Raw genomic sequence first — 26,308 nt, forward strand, 5'->3', positions numbered from 1 at the left:
GGATAGGGTTGTGAGCAAAGAGGAAGAAGCTGGAAATCTAAGTGCAGGTGTTAGAACTTGATCTGAAATTCCTGTTATGCCAACCTAGACATGTCAAAGAGTTTGAATCTACCAGATAAAGTAAAAAGCCTTCAAGTCTATGAATACACAAATGGGCAAAAGGAGTTCAATGACCCCATTTATCTTACAGTCAAATAACAAATTCTAATATGAATATTTGCATTTTTACTGGGAAGAAAAATACACAACCTTCATCTGATTCCCATGTGGTCCCAAAATTATAAAAGTATCTGGTGTATGCAATGATGATTCATTCAGTAATGTAGTTACTAAATTTTGAGTTTTAGAAGGTAAATTACACTGTGCGATGTAAAGGAACAAACCAATTTAATCAACTACAGTAATCCAAGTACAAGATAAGCTTTTTTTCTTTTCACTAAAATCTTTTATTAAATTTTTTGCTGAAATTTAAAATTTTTACCTATACCAAACAGGACTCTAAGGGACTTACCTTTCAGGTCTTGACTTATATAATTTATGCAACAAGAAAACATAAAACTTTGCTATATAAAAATACATCACATACTTCATTACAGCAAAAGAAATTAACGAGGGCCTCCCTGGTGGCGCAAGGGGTTGGGCACTGCACTATGAAGCAATCTGCAGCCTCTGCAGCACAAGTTCGATCCCCAGCTGGCCAGGGAGAAACCCACATGGAGAGGCAGACCTCTCTGGTATCCCCGCTGCTCCCCTCAGCAGTGTATTTCAGTCAGTCTGCCTGTTCTGTTCCCCGCTCTGTCTCTGGTGAATCCTCTCAGCTCCCCACCACCTCTAGCCTATACCCAGTTCTTGTATGCATAAATAAATAAATCTTTAAGAAAAAAAATAAGAAATTAAAAGACAATCTACAGAATAGGAAAAATATTTCATAAATCATATGTATGATAAAGAGTTAATATCCAAAACATATAAAGAATTCATTTAATTCTATGAAGAAAAAAACAAATCACCCAATTAAGAAATGGGCAAAGGACCTGAACAGACATCTCTCAAAAGAGATCTCAAAGAAAGGCAACAAGTGCAGGAAAAGATGCCTGACATCTCTAGGCACTAGGGAAACAAAATGAAAACCACTACAAACCACAACAAAGCAAAAACAGACAACTGTAAACCAGAGCCATCCTGCAGGGGAGGAGGAGGGAGAGGGGTGGGAGGGAGGGAGGGAGGGAGGAGCACAGGGGACTGTGGTGATGGTGCACGGGTGCCTTGGGTTAGGAAATTCTATGGGGGCTCAATCTGAGGGGGTGGGGGGGAGCAAATATTGTCTAAAAAAAAGTAAAAAAAAATTGATAAATATTAAAATAAAAAAAATTTAAAAAGAAAAAAAAAATGAATTATAAAAAAAAAAAGAAAAGAAAACCACAATGAGATAGCGCCTGTTAGACTATCCATCATGAAACAGACAAGATGTAACAGATGCCAGCCTGGATGTGGGGTCAAGGGAAACCCTGTGTACTACAGATGGGAATGTAAACTGGTACAGTCACTATGGAAAACAGTATGGAGGGCCCTCAAAAAATTCAAAATAGAAGGACCATATGAACCAGCAAATTTATTTCTGGGATCCCATCCAAAGAAAACAAACACACTAGGGCCTCCCCGGTGGCGCAGTGGTTGAGCGCTGGGTTGCGAGGCTGCCCGCGGCCTCTGCGGCGCCGGTTCGATCCCCGGCTGCTCCCCGGCCACTGGAGGAGGGTCCCACATGGCGCGCAGACCTCTCCTGCCGCCCGCTGCTCCCCTCAGCAGTGTACTTCGGTCCTTCTGCCTGTTCTGCTCCCCGCTCTGGCTCTGGTGAATTCTCTCACCCTCCCGCGCTTCTGACTGTACCCAGTGCATGTATAAACAAACAAACAAACAAATAAATAAATAAATAAATAAATAAAACATGCCTCTATTAAAAAAAAAAAAAAAAAAGAAAGAAAACAAACACACTAATTCAAAAAGGTTATCTGTACCCCTTGCTCATAAAAATATTGTATGTAATAGTCAAGACATGGAAATACTTCAGAAAACCTAAGTTATTTCCATTAATAGATGAATGTATAGAGATAGAGTGTACAGAGCCTCCCTGGTGGCACAGGGTTAAACACACAACGCTATGAAGCTGTCGCCAGCCATTGCAGCAAGAGTTCAATCCCTGGACGGCCAGGAAGCAACTCACATAGGGATGCAATGTGCCTGATGACTACAGCTAGCACGGATACATGTTATATAGAAAAGTTGTTAAAAAAGTAAATCCCAAGAGTTCTCATGGTAAAAAACTTTCCCTTTTCATTTTACTTTATCTACATAAGAAGATGGATGTTGTCAGGCCCTCCCTAGTGGCACAATGGGTTAAGTAGCAGCATTATGAAGATCTCTGCAGCTATCTGCAGCCTCTGCAGCACCAGTTTGATCCCTGGCCAGGAATTTAACTCACATGGCACAGCAGACCTCTTCTGTTTTGCCCATTGCTCCCCTCAGCAGTGTGTTTCAGTAGATCTGCCTGTTCTGCTCCCCAATCTGATTCTGGTGAATCCTCTCACACCCCCTGTACCACTGGCCTGTACCCCAGCTCTTGTATGAATAAATAAATCCTTAAAAAAAAAGACAGATGTTGACTAAAACTACTGTGGTCCATCATTTCACAATAAATGTAAACCAAACTACTATGCTGTATGCTTTGTATTTACATAGTGATACAAGTCTATTATCTCCCCATAAAACTTGAAGACATATATATATGCACAAATCTATACACCCACCTATCACACAAAAGTTATCAAAAAGGGACAATTTAGTGATTTTTAACTTCCATAATTCATTCTGAAGTATGACTTCTCATCACTTCAGAAGAAACATCACTCAAAAAAACAAAAAATATAACACAAACGTTGGTTTGTTGTGAGAAAAACCAACATAATATTCCTAACATCAATAGCACACATACTTCTGACCAAGCCGCTCCACTTACGTGGATTTCTCTCTACTAAAAGTGCACAATATGCAAAAACACACATACACAAGGCTTTTCAATGGAGCACTGTTTGGAATAAGAACACTGGAAACCACTCATGTCTATTAAGTAGAGCTAATTAACGTAATTCATTAAATATCTAAACAATGTATATCTGAAAATACTCTGGGGGTAAAAAAATGTGGGTGAAAAAACTACCTAATAATACCAACTACCAATGAATTTGAATACTTTAACGTTAATATGAGAAAGACACTAAGTTGTATGTTGGGGGCGTGGGGGCATTTTTTGTTTTGTGTATATATAATCTACCAAGAGGGCCTTCCTGGTGGCGCAAGGGGTTAAGCACAGCACTGTGAAGCTATACACAGCCTCTGCAGCACAAGTTCCATGCCCGGCCAGGGAGCTACCCACATGGCATGACAAACCTCTCCTGTCTCGCCCGCTGCTCCCCCCAGCAGTGTATTTCAGTCAGTCTGCCTGTTCTGTTACTTACTCTGTCTCTGGTGAATCCTCTCACCCCCCACACCTCTGGCCAGTACCCCAGTTCTTATATGCATAAATAATAAATCTTTAAAAAAAAAAAACCCAAGAAATATTATGCTAAATCCCAAGATTATCTAGCTAACTTAAAGGCTAAAACCATTAGGTAACTAAAATAAAAATGCACCAAAGCCCCACTTCATGATCAGTTTTTTTTTTTGTTTTGTTTTTCATTATGTTGCAATTTTGAGTAGAATTAGTATTCTACAGCAGTTTTGTTTTCCCTTTTTTTTTAAAAGATTTATTTATTTAAACAAGCACTGGGTACAGTCAGAAGCGCGGGAGGGTGAGAGAATTCACCAGAGCCAGAGGGGAGAGCAGAGCAGACAGACTGACAAAATACACTGCTGAGGGGAGCAGCGGGCAGCAGGAGAGGTCCGCGCGCCATGTGGGACCCTTGCCGGTGGCCGGGGATGGAACCGGTGCTGCAGAGGCTGCGGGCAGCTTCGCAACCCAGCGCTCAACCGCTGTGCCACCGGGGAGGCCCGACTTCATGATCAGTTTTGCACAAAGCTAGATATGGAAATTTCAGGACCACAATATAAGGTGACCACTTAATTCATGGTGGAAGATTTTCCCATTTTAGACTTTTTTAGCTGTGTAACTACTATAATTTTAGCTCTCGCCCAAAGACAAAGAACAAAAGCCCTTCAAGTTATATCATAAAATGTGTGTGTGTGTGTGTGTGTGTGTGTAGAAAGAATGCTAAACTGCTATTCTGATGACTTACATTCTGCCACTAACTGTGTGAATGAAAAAATTTTATTTCCTCAGTAAAGAGTCTAGAGCTGATGATCAGTAGAAGTAATTCTATAATTTCACTATTACACAGGGAGCAGGTAAAAATTTTCCAAAATTTCTTCAAGTTCATTTTAATATCCAGCTTAACAACTACACAGAAGGTCAGAGAATTTGATAAGAAAACACAATCCTTCCCAAACTGAAATCTTAAAGAGATGGTCCTCACTATTCCAAATTTGACAACAGCAAGGTGAATTTACCACTTTAAGGCTTTGAATGCCTCTTGATTTTGAAACAGTAGCTCTCAGTGTCTACTTCTCCTATGCACATTGATCTAAAAGCCTAGTAATAGTGCCTCAGTATGCGGAAATTATGGTACCTGCATGCTATGACACATTCTATCTTAACACTTTGGTCTTCCAAAGAACTCAACCAAGGTTGGGGGCTCCCTGGTGGCGCAAGGGGTTTAGATGCAACCTATGAAGCTACCTGCAGCCACTGCAGCACGAGTTTGATCCCCGGGCAGAGAGCTACCCACATGGCGCAGTAGACCTCTTCTCCTCACCCGCTGCTCCCCTCAGCAGTGTATTTCGGTAGATCTGCCTGTTCTGCTCCCCATTCTGTCTCTGGTGAAACCTCTCACCCCTCTGCACCTCTGGCCTGTACCCCAGTTCTTGTATGCATAAATAAATCTTAAAAAAAAAAAAAAAGTCAACCAAGGTTTCAAAAGTACATTATTAATTATTAAGGATAAAATAAACTAACTGAAAGTAAACCAAATATCTAAAAATAGTTAAACTTTCACTAATAAAACATATATTCATTATTTTTGACAGGAACCCCCCCATTACAAAATAATAGCTCGATAAAGTTACCAAAAAATGCTGTCCTAGGAGTCGAAACTAAAGCTTATAGACTTCTAACCACAAAGTCAGACTCATTACAACTTTTTTTTTTGAAAGATTTATTTATTTTTACAAGAACCGGGGCACAGGCCAGATGTGCAGGAGGGTGAGAGGATTCACCAGAGACAGAGCGGGGAACAGAACAGGCAGACTGACGAAATACACTGCTGAGGGAAGCAGCAGGCAGCAGGAGAGGTCTGTGTGCCATGTGGGATTCTCCCTGGCTGGCTGGGATCCAAACCTGCGCTGCAGAGGCTGCGGACAGCTTCACAGTGCTGCGCCCAACCTCCTGCACCATCAGGGAGGCTCTCATTACAACTTTCTAACCAAAAGTCAAAACTCGTAATCTTATTTACATCCATGTACATAACCCACATTCTTGGTTAAAAAAATCAACTGCTTGAGCAAATGTGTGGACTTAGGTTAGGCAAAGTATTCTTTTTTTTTTCTTTTTTTTAAAGATTTATTTATTTGTGCATATAAGAACTGGGGTACAGGCCAGACGCGCAGGGGACAAGAGGATTCACAGACTGACTGAAATATGCTGCTAAGGGGAGCAGCGGGCGAGACAGGAGAGGTGTGCTTTGCCATGTGGGTTAGCCCTGGGTGGCTGGAACAAACTTGTGCTGCAGAGGCTGCGGATAGCGTCACAATGCTGTGCATAGCGTCACAATGCTGTGCTTAGCCCCTTGTGCCACCATGGAGGCCCCTAGACAAAGTATCCTTAAGATATGATACCATCCTGAGGTGCATATTAAAAAGAACTGGCAACAACAAATGCTGGTGAGGATGTGGAGAGAAAGGAACCCTCTTACACTGCTGGTGGGAGTGCAAACTGGTCCAACCACTATGGAAAGCTCTGTGAGGACCTTCAAATTACTACAAATGGAGCTACCACATGACCCAAAAATTCCAATCCTAGGAATCTACACAAAGCACACAAAAACATTATTTCGAAAGGAAACCTGCACTCCTATGTTTACCACTGCTCTAGTTACAATAGCTAAGATGTAGAAACAACCCAAATGCCCAAAACTAGATGACTGGATCAAGAAGATGTGGCATAGGGGCCTCCCTAGTGGTGCAAGTAGTTAAGACGCAGCACTCTGAAGCTATCTGCAGCCTCTGCAGCACAAGTTCAATCCCCGGCCAGGGAGGTGACCCACATGGTGCAGCAGACCTCTCCTGACTCCCCGCTGCTCCCCTCAGCAGTGTATTTCACTCCGTCTGCCTGTTCTGCTCCCCACTCTGTCTCTAGCGAATCCTCTCACCCCCCGCATCTCTGACCTGCACCCCAGCTCTTGTATGCATAAATAAATAAATCCTTGCCAAAAAAATAAAAAAAGATTTGGCATATATACACAATGGACTACTACTCGGCAATCAAAAAGATAAACTCATGCCATCTGCAATAACATGGACAGAGGTGGAAGACACCTTGTTCAGTGAAATAAGAAGGTAAAAGAAAAATATCAGATGGTTTCACTTATGATACAGGGAAACCAAACAAAGGGTCAGAAAGAGACGAAACTTGCCCAGGCAAAATACACATCGAGGCAAACAGCAGGGGAGGGAGGGAGAAAGGGGTCAACACGTGGGAGGGAAGAGCACCAGGACTACAGTGACAGTTCAAAGATTATTTGGTGGTGGGAGATTTATGGGGACCACACCTGAGGGAAGCAATCAAATATTGTACCAAAAAAAAAAAAAATGATGTAAGAAAATAAATATTTACTTAAAAAAAAAAAATATGCTGCCAACCTGACTTGAAAAAAACAAAAAAGGTCTGTGGACACCCTGGGAGGTCACTTCCCAGACATTGTCGCGGAGGCACAGGAGGGCACAGGCTTCTTTCTGCCCCTTGATGTACAGTCCTTTTCCACAATGTTGGAAATAAAAGCTGGGCCTTCCGTTGTCATACTGCTACAGTTTCTCAGAGCCCTGCAGACAATGACTGAGAAGACAAACCATGCAGGAAACATCTAGCATGCTAAAATTTTACATGTAAGAAAGACTGTAAATCTTTTCATTTTTTTAATTAAAAGAAAAAACTGATGACTCCAAAAATACAAGCCACAAAAGAAAAAAAATAGATATAAAATGGGCATCACCAAAATTAGAAACTTTTGTGCTTCACGAACATTATCAAGAAAGTGAAAAGACAATTCCACAGAGTAAGAAAAACATCTACATACCATATATCTGATATGGGACTTGAATCTAGACCATATAAATAATTCTTACAAATCAATAATAAAAGACAACTCTTTTCTAAATTAGCAAAGGATATACATAAATACTTATTTAAAGATATTTAAATGCTCAATAAATAAATGAAGAGATGCTCAGCATCAACAGTCATTAGGAAAATGCAAATCAAAACCACAGTTAACACTTCACATCCACAAAGATGGCTAAAATCAAAAAAGGACGGGGCCTCCCTGGTGGTACAAGAGGTTAAAGTATCAGCGCTATCAAGCTATTGGCAGCCACTGCAGGTCTGGTTTAGTACTGGCCAGGAAGCCAAGCCACAGGGCACAGCAGACCTCTCCTGCCTCACCCACTGCTCCCCTCAGCGGTGTATTTCAGTAGATTCACCTGTTCTGCTCCCCACTCTGTCTCTGGTTAATCCTCTCACCCCCCTGTACCTCTGGCCTGTACCCCAGTTCTTGTATGCAGAAATAAATAAACCTTTAAAAAAAAAAAAAAATCACACACTGAGAGCATAACCCTCCTCTGATGAATGCCTGCTTTTGAAGTCACTGGAGGTGAACCATCACATCACTGTTTGCGTACCACTTCTCATCACCAGTTCTCAGTCGCTTCAAAAAAGGATCATTTCCCACACATTTAATGAGCATACTGCAGATATTTATGCGTGCCATCAAATGAAGTTCTTTGAGTGCACGAAGAACCCAAATATTTTTTTTTATTGAAGCATATATTCTTTTTTTTTTTTTTTTTTTTTTTAGGATTGATTGATTTATTTATATAAGCACTGGGTACAGTCAGAAGTGCGGGAGGGTGAGAGAATTCACCAGAGCCAGAGCAGGCAGAGTGACGAAGTACACTGCTGAGGGGAGCAGCGGGCGCGGGAGGAGAGGTCTGCGCGCCATGTGGGATCCTCCTCCGGTGGCTGGGGAGCAGCCAGGGATCGAACCGGTGCTGCAGAAGCTGCAGGCAGCTTCACAACCCAGCGCTCAACTGCTGCGCCACCAGGGAGGCCCAGAACCCAAATATTGAGCTTGCTTATGTATCTCAGCTTTTTCAGGCAGTTGTGAACACCTGAATGATGCTTGTTCAATGTTTCTGCAATCTCTCGTGCCAGGTAACATGGGTTTGACTCCATCAATGTGTTTGTCATCATCACCCTCATTGGGCCTCCCTGACAGAGGAGCATCGTTGAGATCCAAATCACCAGCATGGAATTTTGTGAACCATTCCTGGCACTGACATTCTTGTAGAGCATTGTAACCATAAATTTTATGCAAATTTTTTAAAGATTTATTTATTTATGCATACAACAACTGGGGTGTAGGCCAAAGGTGCAAGGCGGGGTGTTTGAGAGGATTCACCAGAGACAGAGTGGGGAGCAGAACAGGCTGAAATACACTGCTGAGGGGAGCAGTGGGCAATACAAGAGAGGTCTGCTGCACCATGTGGGTCATCAGTTCCCTGGCTGGGGATCCAATTTGTGCTGCAGTGGCTGCCAACAACTTCATAGTGCTGAGACTTAAACCCTTGTGCCACCAGGGAGGCCCAACTTTGTTATTTTTCACAAGCTTGACATACGTTCTTCCCTTTACATAAGTAAAACAGTAAAATATGAAGAAAATGCAATTTGATCTTCCATTTTCAATTTGTTGTAAAATCTCCAAAACTACCAAATCGCTTTTTTTTTTTAAATGAAGCTAGAACTGTCAAATGACTAGCAATAACATAGATGCAAATGACTCTAGTACTTCCAAAAATGAACTAGTGCCATCTGTTGCAAAAATGCATCATGAGGGACTTCCCGGTGGCGCAGTGGTTGAGCTCTGGGATGTAAGGCTGCCTGCAGGCGGTGGCCAGCCAGCGAGGGTCCCACATGGGGCGCGGACCACTCCTGCCGCGTCCGCTGCTCCCCTCAGCAGTGTGTTTCGTCAGTCTGCCTGTTCTGCTCCCTGCTCCGGCTCTGGTGAATCCTCTCACCCTCCCGCGCTTCTGACTGTACCCAGTGCTTGTATAAATAAATCTTTAAAAAAAAAAAATGCGTCATGACACAGCACAGCATGCTATCGCAAGCCACTGCAACATGATTGCGATCCCCAGCTGACCAGGGAGCTACCCACATGGCACAGCAGACCTCTCCTGTCTCGCCCGCTGCTCCCCTCAGCAGTGTATTTCAATAGATCCACCTGTTCTGTTCCCCACTCTGTCTCTGGTGTATCCTCTCACCCCTGCCCCTCTGGCCTATATCCCAGTTCTTGTATGCATAAATAAATCTTAATATAAATAAATCTTAAAAAAACAATTGCAATGGGAGAGGGTCTTCTTACTGTACATAAGTTCACTTAGGGTAATGAGTTTGGGGTTGGGCAAATGTTTTACAGGTTCCTTTAACCAGTTTGTGTGTTATTATTGTCTTTGAATTAAAGTAACTTTCAGAAAAAATAAACTACAAGTCTACAACAAAAATAAATAACCTGGGCCTCCCTGGTGGCGCAGGGGTTAAAGTCTCAGCACTATCAAGCTACTGTCAGCCACTGTGACATGAGTTCACTCACATGGCTGACTCACATGGCGCAGCAGACCTCTCCTGTCACATCCCCTGCTTCCCTCAGCAGTGTATTTCGGTCAGTCTGCCTGTTCTGCTCCCCACTCTGTCTCTGGTGAGTCCTCTCACCCTTCCTGCAACTCTGGCCTACACCCCAGTCTTGTATGCATAAATAAAAATTTTTTTTTTAAAAATCAAATAACCCAATTAAAATATGGGCAAAGGACTTGAACAGACATTGCTCCAAAGATGATATACAAAGGGACTCTCTGGAGGCCTAGGGGTTAAGTTTCAGCTCTATCACTGCTATGGCTTAAATTCGATCCCTAGCCAGTGAGCTAACCCACATATGGTGCAACAGACCTCTCCTGTCTCACCAACTGCTCCCCTCAGCAGTGTATTTCAGTAGATCTTCCAGTTCTGCTCCCCACTCTGTCTCTGGTGAAGCCTTTCACACACACACCCCCGCACCTCTGGCCTACACCCCAGTTCTTCTACACAAAAAGAAAAAATATATACAAATAGCCAACAAGCATATAAAAAGATGTTCAACATCATTAATCACCAGAGAAATGCAAATTAAAACTACAATGAGATGTATTCTCTCACACCTATTAGAATAGCTACTATCCAAAAACATTAAGTGTTGGTGAAGATGTAGACAAATTTTAAACCCTTTTGCACTGCTTGTGAGGCTGTAAAATGATACAACCACTATAGAAAACAAGGCAAAATTAAAAATAAAAATGTGATAAGAAAATAAAAACATGAGGCCGGCAGGAGGAGAATTGGAACTTGTGACTTCGGTGTGGTCACATTTATCCAGAAGGGACATTAGGTCTATAAGGTGAAGCCTGACTCCATAGGTCAACAGAGACCTGCTCAGTTCTCTCCAGAAGATAAATACTCTTAAAACAGAATGAGCATCGGGCCTCCCCGGTGGCGCAGCGGTTGAGCGCTGGGTTGTGAAACTGCACGCGGCCTCTGCGGCGCCGATCCCCGGCTGCTCCCCGGCCACCAGAGCAGGGTCCCACATGGCGCGCAGACCTCTCCTCCCGCGCCCGCTGCTCCCCTCAGCAGTGTACTTCGGTCCTTCTGCCTGCTCTGCTCCCAGTTCTGGCTCTGGTGAATTCTCTCGCCCTCCCGCGCTTCTGACTGTACCCAGTGCATGTATAAAACGAAAACAAGGGCCTCCCCGGTGGCGCAGCGGTTGAGCGCTGGGTTGCGAAGCTGCCCGCGGCCTCTGCGGCGCCGGTTCGATCCCCGGCTGCTCCCTGGCCACCGGAGGAGGGTCCCACATGGCGCGCAGACCTCTCCTGCCACCCGCTGCTCCCCTCAGCAGTGTACTTTGGTCCTTCTGCCTGCTCTGCTCCCCGCTCTGGCTCTGGTGAATTCTCTCACCCTCCCATGCTTCTGACTGTACCCAGTGCATGTATAAACAAAACAAACAAATAAATGAATAAATAAAAAAAAACATGCCTCTATAAAAAAAAAAAAAGAATTAAAAAAAATAAAAAATAAAAAAAAATAAAACGAAAACAAACAAACAAATAAATAAATAAATAACATGCCTCTATTTAAAAAAAAAAAAAAGAAACAGAATGAGCATCAAGAAACACTTCAAGGTGCTTATAACCCAACAACCAAGGCCCAGCCTCTGAGGGTCCCTTAAATGTCAAGTCACTTCGGCCACCTTTTACCCCTCAGAGAATTTCTGTAACCAAGCTCTTCACTGAGTTTGAAGCCATCCACCCTTACTCTCTCTGTAAGTCAGTCTCACTGTTACCTTTGATCAAAACTCCTGTGAAGCAATCATGCATGGTAGTATGCCCTTTAAAGGGAACAAGCTTGAATCTTCTTTTCATATTCTGAATCACAGCCAGGTTATTAAAATGATTTGAAAGAAAAAGAAAATAAAAATACAACTACTATATGATCCAACAACCTCACTTCTGAATACATATCTGAAAGCAGGATCTCAAAGACCCATCTTCACAGCAACACAATTCACAATAGCCAGGAGATGGAAGCAAGGTACATTTAAACAAAATGTGGTCTATGCCTACAATGGAATATTATTCAGCTATTAAAAAAAGAAGGCCAGGGCCTTCCTGATGCCCTAAGGGGTTAAGCACAGCACTTGTGAAGCTATCTGGACCCTCTGCAGCACAAGTTCGATCCCCAGCCAGCCAGAGAGCAACCCACATGGCGCAGCAGACCTCTCCTGCCTTGCCCATGGCTCCCTTCAGCAGTGTATTTCAGTCTCCCTGTTCTGCTCCCCACTCTGTCTCTGGTGAATCCTCTTATCCCACACACCTCTGGCCTACACCCCAGTTCTTGTATGCATAAATGAATAAATCTTTTAAGAAAAAAAGGATAGCAAATCACGTTATAACATGAACGAAACTTCAGAACATTATGCTAAGTCAAAAAGACTAATATTGTGGGCCTCCCAGGTGACGCAGCTGTTGAGCACTGGGTTGCGAAGCTGCCCGCAGCCTCTGAGGCGCCGGTTCGATCCCCGGCTACTCCCCGGCCACCAGAGGAGGGTCCCGCATGGCGCGCAGACCTCTCCTGCTGCCCGCTGCTCCCCTCAGCAGTGTGCTTCAGTCCTTCTGCCTGCTCTGCTCCCCGCTCTGGCTCTGGTGAATTCTCTCACCCTCCCGCACTTCTGACTGTACCCAGTGCTTGTATAAACAAAACAAACAAACAAATAAATAAATAAAACATGTTAAAAAAAAAAAAACTAATATTGCATGATTCTGACCTTGAGAGATTTAAAGCAGTCAAACTCCTAAAAACACGAAGCAGAAAGGGGACTACCAAACTGGATAAGAGCAAATGGAGAGTTGTTGCTCAAGGGCGCAAAATATCAGTTGTGCAAGAGGAAAAAAGCCCTGAGATCTAAGGCACAACGGCTATTTAACACTATTAAACTGCACACTTAAAAACAGCTGCGATGGTAACTTTTACCACAATTTAAAAAAAGGGGGGGGGGAATCAAAATTTTTCATGGGGCCTCCCTAGTGAAGCAAGGGGTTAAGTCGCAGCACTATGAAGCTATCGGCAGCCACTGAAGCACAAGAGCTGATTCCTGGCCAGGGAGTAACCCAATGGCCCAGCAGACCTCTCCTGTCTCGCCGGCTGCTTCAATCAGCCTGTTCTTTTCCCCACTCTGTCTCTGTTGAAACCTCTGACCCCCGCACCTCGGACCTGTACCCTAGTTCGTGTATGCATAATAAATCTTAAAAAAAAAAATTTCATGGTATGCCACTTTTGTAAGAAAGGGAAAATAAGGGCCTCCCTGGTGGTGCAGGGGGTTGGGCACAGCACTGTGAAGCTGCTGACAGCCTCTGCAGCAAGAGTTCAATCCCAGGCCAGTTAGGGAGCAACCCACATGGCACGGCAGACCTCTCCTGTCTCGCCAGAGACAGAGTGGGGAACAGAACAGACAGATGGACCGAAAACACTGCTGAGGGGAGCAGCAGGCGAGACAAGAGAGGTCTGCCGCGCCATGTGGGTATCTCCCTGGCCGGTCAGGAATCGAACCCGTGCTGCAGAGACTGTGGACAGCTTCACAGCGCTGTGCTCAACCCGCTATGCCACAGGGGAGGCCCCATTAATGAGATCTTAAATGACTTCATTTCTTTATAACTGGTTCCTCCAGTTAAGCTAGGGTCTGTGTAACTGCCTTTTGTTACTTTATGTCCCCTACTCCTTGGCACTGTGCCTTAACCATTTGGAGCAGGTCGTAAATACAAAAGTGGGTAGGATGGTAAATACAAAAGTGTTTTAGGCTGAATTTGTTACAGGCATCTACTCTGTTTACTGTCTCACTTATTAAGATGCTTTTAAGAAGCAATTTCTGTTTTTTAAAAATGTGGGATATTGGGCCTCCCCTGGTGGCGCAGCGGTTGAGCGCTGGGGCTGCAAAGCTGCACGCAGCCTCTGCAGTGCCAGTTCAATCCCCGGCCGCAGGCGAGGGTCCCATATGGCGCAACAGAACTCTCCTGTCTCACCTGCTGCTCCCCTCAGCAGTTTATTTCGTCAGTCTGCCTGCTCTGCTCCCCGCTCTGGTGAGTTCTCTCACCCTTCCGCACTTCTGACTGTACCCAGTGCTTGTATAAATAAATAAATCTTTAAAAAAAAAAAAAAAGTGGGATATTCTGGTAACTTGTTTTCAATCCCTATATGTTAGGAGAAACTGTAAACATCCAGAAAAGTTGAAAGAATAATTACCTTTCATTTAGATTTATCTGTTGCTAACTAGCATTTTGCATTAGCCCTCTATATGACTTCCTCTGCTCCCAACCAACTGAAACTGAATTGTAAATATCATGCTCCATAAACACCTCAGGAGGCATCCCTTTAAAATAACACTATTTTTCTACACTTTCCACCTTTTTTATTTCAAACTAGGCTCCGACCTAAGATTACACAAAAACACACTATCCTTGTTATTATGGCTAAGGCAATTAACATTAAATCTCTGGCATGGACTTTTTAAAGAATGTTCACTTTGGGGCCTCCCCAGTGGCACAGAGGTTAAAGACACAGTGCCATCAAGCTATCATCAGCCACTCTAACATGAGTTTGCTCCCAGGAAGCTAACACACATGGTGCTACAGCCCTCTTCTGTCTCGCCCCCTGCTCCCCTCAGAGGTGTATTTCAGTAGATCTGCCTGTTCTGCTCCCCACTCTGTCTCTGGTGAATTCTCTCACCCTCTGCACCTCTGGCCTACACCCCAGTTCTTGTATGCATAAACAAACAAATCTTTTTAAAAAATTCTCATTTTGGGGATTTTCTGATTGAATGCATAAAATGTCATTTACCTTACTTCCCCAATCCTTTTATTTCCTATTACATGAAAATTAGATCTACAGAAGTTTGATTAAATTTGGGCCAAATATTTTTGGTGGAAATACTTCATAGGTAATGTATGTATTACATCAGGAAGGACATCTTTAGTCCTAGAGATGATGCATTAATGTTATGGGGACTGCCTGATGTTAGTTTGCTCCATTGTTTGCAATGTCGTCTACTTGTTTAGTATGGTGTCAGCCAAATTTCTTCATTGAAAAAGTACATTATTGGGTCTCCCTGGTGGCACAGCGGTTGAACACTAGGTTGCGAAGCTGTCTGCAGCCTCTGCAGCACGGGTTCGATCCCTGGCCGCCGAGCGAGGGTCCCACATGGCATGAGAGACCTCTCCTGCCTCCCGTTGCTCCCCTCAGCAATGTATTTCGTCGGTCTGCCTGTTCTGCTCCCCACTCTGGCTCTGGTGAATCCTCTCACCCTCCCGCGCTTCTCACTGTACCCAGTGCTTATATAAATAAATAAATCTTTTAAAAATATATATATATTGAAAAGGAACATTATCCTGGGCCTCCCCAGTGGCGCAGCAGTTTGAGCACAGCGCTGTGAAGCTGTCCACAGCCTCCGCAGTGTCTGTTCGATTCCGGCCGGCCAGGAAGATTCCCACATGGCACGACAGACTTCTCCTGTCTTGCCCACTGCTCCCCTCAGCAGTGTATTTCAGTCCTTCTTCCTGTTCTGCTCCCTGCTCCGTCTCTGGTGAATTCTCTCACCCTCCCGTGCCTCTGGCCTGTACCCAGTGCTTGTATGAATAAATAAATCTTAAAAAAATAAATAATAAAAATGCCAATACCATAATTTGGGGGAAAAAAAGAAAAGAAAAGGTACATTATCTCTTTATACCTAATAGCTGATGATTAGGTTTGGCCTAGTCATTATTTCCTGGGGGTTTTCTAATTCTGTTATTTGTTTACTAGCTTTTTTCTGTAAAAAGGAGCTTTCACTTTTCATATTTTAAACTTGTGAGTTTTGAAATGAACTTATGGGAAAGTTGAAATAGTAGTACAATAAATTCCATACACTTTTTCATTTCTATTCACATAGAGCATTTGACACCTTTTGACGCATTTGTTTAATCCCTCCATCCATCTCTTCCTTTCTTTTCCTCTTGTGTATTTTTTCCTGAACTCTCTAGAGCCTTTCAAAGACATTATGCACCTTTCCTCCTAAGAACCCACAATGCCAACAAATTCTGGACAGTTAGTTAACATTGGTACAATATCTAATCAAGTTTCTCTAGTTGCCCCATTAGCGTATCTTCCAGAATTTTTTCCTTGTAAGTCAGGACCCAATGTAATTGTCTCATCTCTTTAGTCTTTGATTAGAACCACTTCTTTGCCCCTTTTTCCTTTATGACTGGCATTTTTCACAGCACTGTGAAGCTGTCTGCAACCTCTGCAGCACGAGTTCAATTCCCCTGCCAGCTGGAGAGCTGCCTACATGGCACAGCAGACCTCTCCTGTCTCACCTGCTGCTCCCCTCAGCAGTGTTTTCAGTCAGTCTGTCTGTTCTGTTCCCCACTCTGTCTCTGGTGAATCCTCTCACCCTCCCACACCTCTGGCCTGTACCCCAGCTCTTGTATGCATAAATAAATAAATCTTAAAAAAAAAAAGGCCTCAATGGGAGATTTAACTGGATTAAAGAATGAATAGAATATGAACTGTCTGAAAGAAGGGAAGACAGGCAAAGAGGTCTTATGGTCAAGGAGCAAAAACAAACCAGGTCAATGTGACATTCCGATTCCCATAGTATCATATGGAGAATTTTTCTAAAAAATCCATTCCTCGGGCCTCCCCGGTGGCGCAGCGGTTGAGCACTGGGTTGCAAAGCTGCCCGCGGCCTCTGCAGCGCGGTTGGATCCCCAGCTGCTCCCCGGCCACCGGAGGAGGGTCCCGCATGGCGCACAGAACTCTCCTGCCACGCGCTGCTCCCCTCAGCAGTGTACTTCGGTCCTTCTGCCTGCTCTGCTCCCGGCTCTGGCTCTAGTGAATCCTCTCACCCTCCCGAGCTTCTGACTGTACCCAGTGCTTGTATAAACAAATAAATAATCTTGGGAAAAAAAAAATCCATTCCTCAATTTTTACAATGCCTAGGTTTTATGACTATTAAAAGATAAGAGGGCCTTCCTGGTGGTGCAGAAGGTTGAGTGCAGCACTGCGAAGCTGCCCGCAGCCTCTGCAGTGCAGGTTCGATCCTGGCCAGCCACAGAGCAACCCACATGGCACAGCAGACCTCTCCTGACTCTCCCGCTGCTCCCCTCAGCAGTGTATTTTGTCAGTCTGCCTGTTCTGTTCCCCACTCTGTCTCTGGTGAATCCTCTCACCCCCCCCCACCTCTGGCCTCTACCCCAGCTCTTGTATACATAATATTTAATAAATAAAGACTAATATAAATCATTTGCAAATGAGGAAAAATGTTACCAACAAGCAGAAGAGTTTGGAACCTACATCACTAACAAAGACAAAATACAGTCAAGTGACTTATCATACGTATATCAACAAACTTTCACCAGCCTCCCCCCAAGCCCAAGAAACAATTAACATCTCTTATGAGCAAAAGTCTGGACACAGAATCTGGAACAATGTATGGCGGAAAACTAGGACAATCTGGAACCTTGAACAACAAATCTGGACTGTTTCAACATCATGAAAAATTAATAATGAAAATTTCTAAACTGCATGCTCATTAATACTACTTAATCTAAGTAGATCAATACCACTTTATCTAGGGGCTCCCTGGTGGCCCAGGGCGGTGAGGCGCAACATATGAGGCAGTCTGCAGCTTCTGCAGCACGAATTCGATCCCTGGCCGGCCAGGGAGCAACCCACATGGCACAGCAGACCTCTCCTGACTTGCCCTCTGCTCCCCTCAGCAGCGGATTTTACTAGATCTGTTCTGCTCCCTACTGTCTGTGGTGAATCCTCTCACCCTCCACATCGCTGGCCTGTACCCCAGCTCATGTATGCATAAATAAATAAATTTAAAAAAAAAACTATCTAAATTAATACTACTTTATCTAAAAACACTCATAAAAGTCCTAATCTTTGGCTAAGTAACTTCAAAGGATTACATAAAAACATGCAAATGTGAAATTTTTTCAGATATCTTTGTCAATGTATTTGTTGTAGTTATAAAGCTTTATTTTGACTTTTATTCTGAAATATGAAACAGTTTGAACTTCTATAATAATCAAAAAACAAGGCTGACCCAAAGGAATGTAAAAAATACATGCAATTATTACTTAGCAGAATTCTAAATTACAAAAATATAATTAAAACCTTTGGTCAAGATTAAACTGGGATGTCAAAAATCTATCCTTTTAATTTTTCCCCAACCAAGAAATGAATACTAAAACCAGCAACTTCATACAAGGACTTTTTCCTGAGGCACTGAGATGCAACGCCAACTTTCTACCAAAATTCTTCCCAAGAATACAGAAAGATAAAATTTTTCCATAAATTTCAAGACAACTGTCTAAATACAGAACTTCAAACCTAAACACAAATTCGAATGGATACAGTGTTTTACCTCCTACTAGACAAGACCAATTAAAAAGTGCAAAAATATCTCATAGTAACAAAATATGGTTGTCAAATGCAATTAAGATTAGGAAAAGAAAAATGCCCCCGGGGGACAATTAACAAGTTTCCTCTCGGCGCTCAGCCTCTGGAAGTCGTGAGAGGATAAAGGGACCTGCCGCGTCAGGAGCCACCCCCGGAGCGTGCTGCGGGCCCCGCGCTCCCGGAGGGGTGACTCCTCCCGACCCCGGCGTGCGGCCCCGCTCCGGCGGGCTCCGGAGCTCCTGTGCGGGTAACCGAGCACCCCTGCGCGGAGACGCCGCGGCAGCCCCCGCCCGCGCTGACTGGCGGTCAGGACCCCGCGGTCTCCCCAGGGCCACGACTGGCGCCAGCGCCGACTCCCCCACGTCCTGCTCCGAGCGCGCGAGCGCGGGTTCCAGCCCCCAGCGACGACCGCAGGCGCCGCGCGGAGGGCAGGCGCGAGGAGCCCCCGGGGCGCGCTCGCAGGCGCCCGGGCTGCGGCGAACCCCCGCGCCCCGCGCCGGCCCCCGGTCGGCCCCGCCAGCCACGCCGTCCGGGCCAGCAGGGGGCCGAGCCTCCGCGGAACTGCGGGCGTCGCGCTAACGTCCCGCGCCCCCTGCGGCCACGGGCGCCGGAGCCACACCCCGCCCCGAGGCGGCCCCGCCGCCCCCGCGCCCGCCCCGCACCCGCCGGCCCGCTGCGCCCCAACTTCTCGTCCTGCCCGCGGGCCCACCGCCGCCTGCGGGCGGCCGCGGTCCAGCGCAACCTCCCCGGCGGCGCAGGCCCCAGGCCGGCCCCGGGCCCGCCCCGGCCTCAGACGCCCCGGCCCGCGCCCGCCCCCGCCGCCCCGAGCAGCCCGCGGGCGCCCGCAGGCCCCAGGCACGCAACGGCCGAGCCCGAAAATGGCGGAAAGCGCCGCCGCCTGCGTAGGCGAGGGGGCCGCCCGCCCGCGCTTACCCCGGCGCGGCGCAGAGCTGCTCGCGGACGGTGGGCGAGGGTCCGTGTCCGCGGCCAGCGGCGTCTCCCCCGTCCGGCTTCCCCTCCGCCCCTCTCAATCCCTCTCCTCCAAGGGAGCAGGCGCCATCTTCCCCTGCGAGCCACCGAGCGCACGCCGTTGCGTCATCACGCATTGGCAGACGGTACTACGTCACGTGCGCCTGGGCCGCGAGGGCCTGGCCCTCGATCTGCGCATGTGCCGAGCTGGGGGCGGGGCCCGGCGGCGCCGCACGCGGCGGGCTGAGCTCTTTGTTCTCGCGGAGCTGCCGGGCGCGGCGCGGGCACGGTGGCCCCCTCGTGTGCGCGCATGCTCCGCAGTCGCTGCTGCGGGACGCGCTGCGCGGGCATCGGCGGCCTCGGCAGTTTGCGGGCGACGCGACCCCCTAGCCACCTGCCTTTCCAGCTGTGAAATGGGGTCTCCTAACAGCACTTACGAATTTGAGTTAATCGGGGCCTCCCTGGTGGCGCAAGGGGGTAAACGCAGCCCATGAAGCTGTCCAGAGCTTCTGGCGCGCGGGTTCGAGCCCCGGCCAGGGAGCTACCCACCTGGTGCGGCAGGCCTTTCTTGTCTCCCCGCTGTTCCCCCAGCAGTGTGCTTCTGTCAGTCTGCCTGTTTTTCTCCCTACTCTGACTCTGGGGAGTCCTCGTGTTATAGAGCAACCCCGATATTAAAAAGGGTTCCTGGCTGTGGGTCCTCACCTGCGCGCTTTAAAGGGACTTATGAATACTCTACGATAGACACACACAAAAGGTTAATAAAAGGTTTATTTACAAGAGAAAAGGAAATAAGGAAAATGTACAACTCAGGGAAAAATAGGGAAATAAAGTCTTTAATGCGTCCTACCCGATCCGACGACCTGGAAACCTAATGGGAAGGAACTTTAATAAAACTAGGAAACAATACAGGTAAGGCAAAGAGTCTAGTTTCCAAATGAAGCACCCAAAGTTACCCATCCCCTCGTGGGTAAAACTCCATCCAAATGGGATCGGCCCAGAACAAGGCCCCAAAGCCTGCCACAAGTCTAAAGCATCTTCCAGTGGGGACCCACAGAAAATGGTCACAAACAACCAGACAAGCCCGGAAGGAAAAGAGCAAAATCAACATCCAGATAAAAGCTGCCATTGTCACCTCCCCACGGGTCTCACCCACATCTGTGTCACCCAGTCCACGACCAAAAGACAAGTGCAGTTTCTTCACGTGTCTCTAGGCTCCATGCGCCTCCTCCAGGTCTCCTGGCTCCATCCTGCTTCCTTCCTCAGTCTCTTCTTCAGCTTCTCCTCTTCCTGCTCAGCTCCACCCTCCCTTGGGTGGGGCAGGGAACCTGGAACTTCCCCCTTTCCTGGGGACCACCCTGTTACAACTCTCCGAGCTGGCCGGGCGCTGGGAGCTGGCGGAGAGCCAAAATGGGGGACCCCCCTAAGCCCACGTGTCTGCCTTTTATATCCACCTGGCTGCTTAACCCCACCCTCAGGTCCCAGCCACCTTCCTTTGGTGATGATGGGATTTGGAGTTCCCAGTGTCTTTGACTTTGACCTAGGGTGGGGGTGGAGTCCACAAAGCCTATATGGAATTAGCTTTGGGACATCCTTTTCCCCCTAACACTCGCACCCTCCCACACCTCTGGCCTGTACTCCTGTTCTTGTATGCATAATTTTTTTTTAAAGAATATTTTTGATAAACAACTATTACATTGGTATTGATGGCAGGAAAATAGAAAAATACAAGCAACTTAAATGCCCATAGTAGAGAATGGTTCGATAATGGCACATCCATTTAACATGTTATTGTGTGGAGCATGAAGCATTGTGGCCTGAGATAAGCAGCCTGGGGCTCTTAGTAACAACCTTTTTGCTCAGTTCCTGATATACAACTTAGTCCCTGACATGAATCTTGCTTCACGTTAGACCATGAGGAAGAATGGACCTCAGGGGTCCCATGACACTGACTCTTTACTCACTCCTTGGTATGCAACTATACGACTCACCTTTTGGTATGTAGCCACATCATGTCTGACCATGCACAGCTAGCTGCCAGTGCAAACCCACCAGGAACCTTGTAGAAACTGAAAGTGCTTACATATAAGCCCCTGACTTCCTACAAATTGGGCTCAGCCTTTTGATGCAAATCCACTGAGTCAGCATCAGTGCAAATAAACCTGCATTTTTTTAAGATTTATCTATGCATACAAAAAGTGGGGTACAGGCCAAAAGGGGGGTAGGGGGGTGAAAGGACTCACCGGAGACAGAGTGGGGAACAGAACAGGCAGACTGACTGAAACACACTGCTGAGGGGAGCAGCAGGCAAGACAGGAGAGGTCTGCTGGGCCATGTGGGTCAGCTCCCTGGCAGGGGATAGCACTCGTGCTGCAGTGACTGCTGATAGCTTCACAGTGCTGAGACTTCACCCCTTGCGCCACTAGGGAGGCCCTAAACCGGCTTCTTATTAGCCCTGGTGTCTAAGTTTCCTCAGTACCATATAACAGTGTAGCCTTTAGAGTATCTATACAAAGTTTCAGTGGTAACATCAGAAATGCCCATCATCTAATTGTAGTGGGCCATAAACAGCTGTACACATGTATGTGTAATAAATATCTAAGGAAATAAAATGATAAGATTAAGAAAGAATCTGGAAGATCTGAATAGACATTTCTCCAAAGAATTGTAGGTCAGGTGCAGCAGACCTCTCCTGTCTCCCCGCTGCTCCCCTCAGCGGTGTGTTTCAGTCAGTCTGCATGTTCTGTTCCCCACTCTGTCTCTGGTGAATCCTCTCACCACCACCCTCTCCCAACCCACATCTCTGGCCAACACGCCCAGCTCTTGTATGCATAAATAAATAAAATCAATCTTCAAAAAAATAAGTAACTAAATCTGCAGAGGGTTTAAAGGAGTTTTAACAGAGGAGAGCAGAATCTTGGAGGACTAGAAGGCATCTGCCAAGTGGAGAAGAGAGGTAGGGCATTCTAAAGAGGGCGTAGTATGCTCCACTCAGGACAGGCCACACTAGTGGGCCTGACAAGTTTACTGTGGCTGAACTGTGTAAGGATGAGTGAGATGTGAAATTCTCTCACCTCTGTCTGGAGTAGCACTTGTAGACTAAACAAACTCCTTATGTGACATAAACCTAGAAACACGTATTGATAGAATAGGCCTACCTACCACCATGGCCACAACCAAAAATAAAATAAAATTAAGAAGTGAATGTATTGAGCTTTTAGGAAAACAAGGGAAATCTCCAAGGGCAAGAAACCAACTGGAAACTGAAAGTCAGAGTGACTAAGTTCAAAGTAATGCTGCAGCAACCTTGGTGGGAGTCAGAGTTGGTATCAGGTCTGACTGAGAGGCTTCAGTGTATCCTCCACGTGCGGCTGTGAGGCTGTGCACAGTTAGCATTGAGCCCTGCTGCACAAAGCAAGGAATTTGAGGGCCTCCCTGGTGGCGCAGCGGTTGAGCACTGGGTTGCGAAGCTGCCCGCGGCCTCTGCGGCACCGTTTCAATCCCCGGCTGCTCCCCGGTCACCAGAGGAGGGTCCCACATGGCGCACAGACCTCTCCTGCCGCCCGCTGCTCCCCTGAGCAGTGTACTTCAGTCCTTCTGCCTGCTCTGCTCCCCGCTCTGACTCTGGTGAATTCTCTCACCCTCCAGCGCTTCTGACTGTACCCAGTGCGTGTATAAACAAACAAACAAATAAATAAATAAAACATGCCTCTATAAAAAAAAAAAAAATTAACAAAACAAGGAATTTGAAAAGCTGTCCCCTTATTGCAAGGTGGGATTCTTGAGCATATGCAGGAAGAAAAGGATGCTTTTCACAATCCAAGGCTTTGTGTTTAAAAAAAAAAAAGAAAGAAAGAAAAGAAAAAAGAGCAACAGCAGCAGTGGGGCCTCCCTGGTGGCCTAGGAGTTAAGCCTCAGCACTACCACTACGACCACCTACCTTTGATCCAGAACAGGGAGCTAACATACCTATGGCGCAGACCTCTCCAGTCTTACCCGCTGCTCCCCTTCAAAGTGTGTTTCACTGGATCTGCCTTTTCTGCTCTCCACTCTGTCTCTGGTGAATCCTCCCATCCCCTGCACCTCTGGCTTGTACCCCAGTTATTATATGTAAAAATAAAAATAAAATCTTAAAAAAAAAAAAACTAGCAGCAGCATCCTCTGGGAAATCAAAGCTTAAAAGTTGTGCCACATGTGAGATTGAATTAAAATAACATAGAAGAGCCTCCCCAGTGGTGCAGCGGTTGAGCGCTGGGTTGCGAAGCTGCCCACAGCCTCTGTCTGCAGCACCGGTTCGATCCCTGGCTGCCAGGCGAGGGTCCCACATGGCGCGACAGACCTCTCCTGCCGCCCTCTGCTCCCCTCAGCAGTGTACTTCTTCAGTCTGACTGTTCTGCTCTCCCCTCTCTCTCTGGTGAATTCTCTCACCCTCCGCGCTTCTGACTGTACCCAGTGCTTGTATAAATAAATAAATAAATAAATCTTTTTAAAAATAAATAAATAAAATAACACAGAAAACTGTACTAAAAAAGGAGTGTTTTCATATTTTGATCCCGAGGCTGCAGACTGAGAACTGGCACCCTTTCTTCTTTCTGTACCCTCAGTGTATACAACAGCATGTGACACAAAGAAGATAGTCATTAAATAATGTGGAGCAAAAATCACCTTAAAAGCAAAAAATCACCTTATTTTCAATACCTTTGAAAATTAATTTTTTTAAAGATTTATTTATGTATACAAGAACTGGGGTACAGACCAGAGGTGTGGGGGGTGAGAGGGTTCACCAGAAACAAAGTGGGGAACAGAACAGGCAGACTGACTGAAATACACTGCTGAGGGGAGCAGCAGGCAAGACAGATGTCTCTGCGCCATGTGGGCAGCTCCCTGGCAGGGGATGGAACTCGTGCTGCAGAGACTGCGGACAGCTTCACAGGTTGCCTCTTAGCCCCTTGTGCCACCAGGGAGGTTTGAAAACTAATTTTTTTAGCTTTTCCCTAATAATTTGGTGATTGAATATAATTATGCCTATATTCCTTGCCCTTTTAAAAACTGAGGTCTTGGGGCCTCCCTTGTGGCTCAAGGGGTTAAGATACAGCAATATAAAGCTATCCGCAGCTACAAGAATTCAACCCCAGGCCAGGGAGCTACCCACATGGTGCAGCAGACCTCTCCTGTCTCGCCTGCTGCTCCCCTCAGCAGTGGATTTCAGTAGATCTGCCTGTTCTGCTCCCCACTCTGTCTCTGGTGGATCCCCTCAACCCCCACACCTCTGGCCTGTACTCCAGTTCTTATATGCATAAATACATAAATCTTTACAAAAAAAACTAAACTAAAATTCGGTTTTTCTGTCACACTACCTTCAAATGCTCAATACCTTTATGTGACTATCATCAACCATACTGGACAGAGGAGATATATAGAGTATTCCTATTTTACAGAGAATTCTGTTGGACAGTTCTACCTTGTCTTTCACAATTTCCAGGTGTCTTCTGGGCTCTTTCTCCTCTGAACCCTATCTCATAAAACCCTCCAATTTTATTATTTCAGACACAGTCTTGGTTCTCCCTGCAGCTCCACACTGAGCCTTCTCAAAATGGGGCTGTGTTTTTGCCCTTACTCAGTTCTTTTTTTTTTTTTTTTTTTAATTTATTTATTTATGCACACAAGAGCTGGGGTACAGGCCAGAGGTGTGGGGGTGAGAGGGCTCACCAGAGACAGAGTGGGGAGCAGAACAGGCAGACTGACTGAAACACACTGCTGAGGGGAGCAGCGGGCGAGTCAGGAGAGAGCCATGTGAGTAGCTCCCTGGCTGGCCGAGGGATTGAACTCGTGCTGCAGAGGCTGCAGATTGCTTCATAGGTTGTGTCTTTTTTTTCTTTTTTTAAAAAAAGATTTATTTATTTATACAAGAACCAGGGTACAGGCCAGATGCACGGGAGGGTGAGAGGATTCACCAGAGACAGAGCGGGGAACAGAACAGGAAGACTAAATAAATACACAGCTGAGGGGAGCAGCAGGTGAGATAGGAGAGTCTGCTGCACCCTCAGCCAGGATTGAACTGGCGCTGCAGAGGCTGTAGACAGCTTCACAACGCTGCGCAACCGCCTGTGCCACCAGGGAAGACCCCATAGGTTGTGCCTTAACCCCTTGGACCATCAGGGAGGTCCCTTACTCAGTTCTTAATAAGTAGCTCCTAAGTACCATTCAGGGCAAAATGAGGAACACAAAACTCCAACCAAGTATTACCTCACCTTTGATGGTGGACAGCAGACATGCCCTCTCTGCTGACAATACTCACCCATTCTGCCTTAGTGCCAGGCAGCCCCTTCTCAGGATGAAACCAGAGTGCCACAGGGGGACATATCACCAAGTAAACCCTACTTGGGGCTCCAATCTCTGTAGGCCCATTTACAGCTCTGGTTTGCATATACAGGTATTTTTTTTCCTAATCAGAGCTCCTTACAGCAACTAGAGGGCAGTAACCAAATGCATTACTTCATTATTTTTCACAAGTCAGGTGTCAGTTTAGATCCTTAGTAACTGCTTTTGTGTAACACTGCATTATCCCAAAACTGGGAATAATCTTTGGCAGGAAGGCTCCCCCGGGGTGTAAAATTCTTGTCAATGCTCATAAGTGTAATAGTGTTAGATAAGTGTATTTTTAAAAATGCAATGTATTTAAAAATGAAATATCATGTTGTCTTTCAAACGCTTCCTAGCAAAAAATATAACACAGATACAGCAAATAGTAGTTTGTTAACTGTAGATGATGAAAACATAGGTGGGTGATATACAAGATATTTCTGTCTTAAATTATTTTAGAAAAAAGTCACCATTAGCATATCCTGTGGAACTGCTTTAAGTAGCTCATTCCTACTTAATGTTAAATGGTGTTTCACTATATGGATAAACATTTAGTTTACTCACTGGTGAAAGGGATTC

At 45.9% G+C, this 26,308-nt stretch overlaps 1 protein-coding gene and 1 non-coding gene across 4 annotated transcripts in view; one reads left to right on the top strand and one right to left on the bottom strand.

Moving 5' to 3' along the window:
* Window positions 1-19,484, bottom strand: part of WDR33 (WD repeat domain 33) — a 107,070-nt gene extending 87,586 nt beyond the window's left edge. For all 3 annotated transcript variants that reach the window (XM_037523133.1, XM_037523135.2, XM_037523136.2), the window contains exon 1: window positions 19,334-19,484. The gene's annotated coding sequence lies outside the window, so the exon portion shown is untranslated. The remainder of the gene's footprint in view (window positions 1-19,333) is intronic.
* Window positions 6,991-7,189, top strand: LOC119256419 (small nucleolar RNA SNORA73 family). The gene has a single exon (XR_005127754.1). It is a non-coding gene; the product is annotated as a small nucleolar RNA SNORA73 family (small nucleolar RNA).
* Window positions 19,485-26,308: the final 6,824 nt, after the last annotated feature.

This window comes from Talpa occidentalis, unplaced genomic scaffold (assembly GCF_014898055.3).
Source record: "Talpa occidentalis isolate TD23 unplaced genomic scaffold, MPIMG_talOcc4v2.1 talOcc4.3, whole genome shotgun sequence".
NCBI lineage: Eukaryota > Metazoa > Chordata > Mammalia > Eulipotyphla > Talpidae > Talpa > Talpa occidentalis.